This window comes from Leptodactylus fuscus, chromosome 6 (assembly GCF_031893055.1).
Source record: "Leptodactylus fuscus isolate aLepFus1 chromosome 6, aLepFus1.hap2, whole genome shotgun sequence".
NCBI classification, from domain to species: Eukaryota; Metazoa; Chordata; class Amphibia; order Anura; family Leptodactylidae; genus Leptodactylus; species Leptodactylus fuscus.
In genome coordinates, this window is record NC_134270.1 from 121,429,096 (window position 1) to 121,432,188 (window position 3,093).

The window sequence follows — 3,093 nt, forward strand, 5'->3', positions numbered from 1 at the left end:
ATGCCATGGGCACAGCTCTATTACGATGCTGAGTGTTAACTTAATGCTTAGCGCGATGTAATAGCATGGTGCTGAGCAGGAAGAGGGTTAAACAGTGGTGAAAGCTGAATGGAGACATTAAAGGGAGTCTGTCAGCACAAAATTGAGATATAAACTAATCACAGTTTAACCACATCTTGTAGGGATGTCAGCACAGTTTTCAATTCTGTATTTCTTACTCAGGACTGCTGCACTATTCTTTTTAAAATCATCCTTTTATCCTTATGCAGATGAACAGAAAAGGGCTTCAGGAGTGTTGCTTTCCATCAATGGGTTTTACTACCATGTTTCCCCGATAGTAAGACACCCCCGATAGTAAGACGTAGCAGGGGTTTTAGGGAGGTCGGCTAAGACGTACCCGAAAGTAAGACATAGTGGGACTTTCGGGGTAAAAAGAATGTAAGACACTGTCTTACTTTCGGGGAAACACGGTATCTCCTGCTGCTAACTGCTGATCAACAACGCCCACTAACTGTACTGAGCACGTCTGATGATGATACACTGACCCCATCTGAAGAAAGCTTCCTTCACTTCTGGGTGCAGTGTGACATCATTAGAGATGTACAGGGTTGAGCTGAGCAGCAGTTAGCAGCAGCAGATAATGAAGTCTATTGATGGAAAGCAACGCCACTAAAGCCCTTTTCTGCTTATTTGCATGGGGATAAAAGGAATTTTTTTACAAGAAACAGGATGGGTACGTTAAACTGTGGGGGTAGCTGGAGGGTGACATTAAACTGGGGGTGCACCAGAAAAGGAACTTTATACTGTAGGGGCAATTGAAGGGGTACATTATAATGTGAGCGCATATCATGTTATTTGACTGTATGGGCATTATACTGTGTTAAGGCATAAACAGAAATGAATAGGAATGGACGGATTGAAGTAGAAGTGGGTAGAGTTAAATGTGCTACGGTGCGCTATGCGTTCCGCACATTCCATTCCTCTTCCTGTCCTTTGAAAGTGATTTTTTCAGCTAGTGCAAATATTAAGCATCATGCTGAATCGTCAGGTGGATTCACCCTGAAAAGTCTGATTGAAGTGCATGGAAAGCAGAAAAATACCACCTGGCTAATGCGGAATTTAATGTGGGATTTGACACAGAATTCCTGAAGCAATTGTAAGCCGATGGCTGGTCAGGTAATGGAGGGGGTGTACATCTCACCCAGACTGCTCAGGTGGATGAGATGAGAAAACTCCAGAAAGAATGTTTCTCAGCAGATAACTATTGTTTGCTAAGGGTTATTTCAGAGTTCTGGTTACTGGGCTGGATTTTTAGGAATGACAGGTAGGTTGGTGGTGGGACCTGTCATTCCACCCCCCTCCAGTCCACACTTTGGGGATGTTCTGGCAGCGACTCAGCTGCAGAGAGTCTGCTCATCAAGGGAGGCTTAAGAAGTCAGCTCCAGCAGCAGACGTTGGCAGAGCTTGGCTGGAGATCTGACAGAGAGGTCATATTTTTGGAGCTGTGTCCTGAATGATTCTACTGGCTTTTGGATTTCTGTTATTCTAGGTGAGGTAACCTATTCTATGTTTAGTTAGAGCCTAGCCGGGCAGGTATTTATTTTTGTATTGTTTCCTTTTGTTGCTGCACTACCTTTTTAAGTGAAAATAAACTCTACTTTTGTTTTGGACTAAAGAAACTGGACTTTTGTGTCTATGCCACCCCACCTAGCAACCCCAGACCCTGACAATTGGGGGAGGATGCGGGCATACAGTGGTTGCTAGGGGCAGCAACACGTCCACTCCTTGCTGGAGAAAAAAAAATTTTTCATGTCCTGGGTGAAAGCTGCTGCCGCTATACAGACCCAGACTATGCAGGAGATACTGAAGCATCTTGTACAGTCCAATGTGCAGCAACAACAAATGAATCATTTGCTTAAAGAGACTGCTGTCACTAGCCCGCAAAGACCTGTGGAGCACAGAGATGAGAAGCCGGCTGTGCAAAGAGCTTTGCAAAAGATGACCCCAGATGATGATGTGGAGGCCTTTCTGACTGTGTTTGAGAGAGTGGCCTCACGGGAGAAACTGCTAGCTTCTGACTGGGAAGATGTCATTGCATCCTATTTGACCGGTGAACCCCAGAAGGCCTATTATGACCTCTACCAGCAAGATGTCCAGGACTATGAAAACGAAAGGCGGAAATTCTTGCTCAGCTGGTGGTAACCACTGTTGTCTGTGCCCGGCCGGTACATACATGGAGCTACCAGATGGACAAGCCTGCCAGATCCCAGATGTACAACCTGATTCACCTGGTGAAAAAGTGGCTGTAACCAGACACCTGTACCCCTGCAAAGATGGTGGAGAAGGTGGTCCTAGACTGGTTTACCAGAGCTCTTCCTCCTGCTTTGCAGCACTGGGTTGGACATGGAGACCCCAAAGATGCCAACCAGCTCGTCAGCGTTCTGGAGAAGTACCTGGCGACTGAACTCCATGATTACCCTACAGTGCGACCATCCCCCAGGAAAACCCGGTGGAGGGCACCTCTCGGTAAGACTGTTCCGATATTTGAGGGCGGAGGGAAAAGAGCTCGAGATGTGTTTTCTAGGCAGTCCACCAGCTCAAGAAGGGACTCTCTGCTGGAGAAACCAGGGCTGGTACAATGTTGGAGATGCCATGAGCGGGGACATATTGCTGCCCAGTGCCCATTCACCTCTGAGCCAATGGACTGTGACGCTGGTAGGCATCAATCATTATTTGCCAGACCTGTCTGTACTGCGGCACCGGGACTAGAGACTGGGCCTCAGGTCTGCCAAGTTGTGGTGAATGGCCATTCTGTCCAGGCGTTGTTGGACTCTGGTAGCCTGGTCACTCTGGTGCATGTCAGCTTGATAGCTGGGGAATTTACCTTGGACAAACATATGAGTGTTATTTGCATCCATGGGGATACTAAGGACTACCCCATATCCAAGGTCACAATAGAAACTATAGTAGGATCTGTTTATTATGAAGTGGGTGTTGTAAAAAGACTTATGCATAATGTGATTTTGGGATTTGTGGGGAAAAGGTACAACCACACAGCCAAATGTGGAAACCCTGCCTACGCCCAAAGTGCAT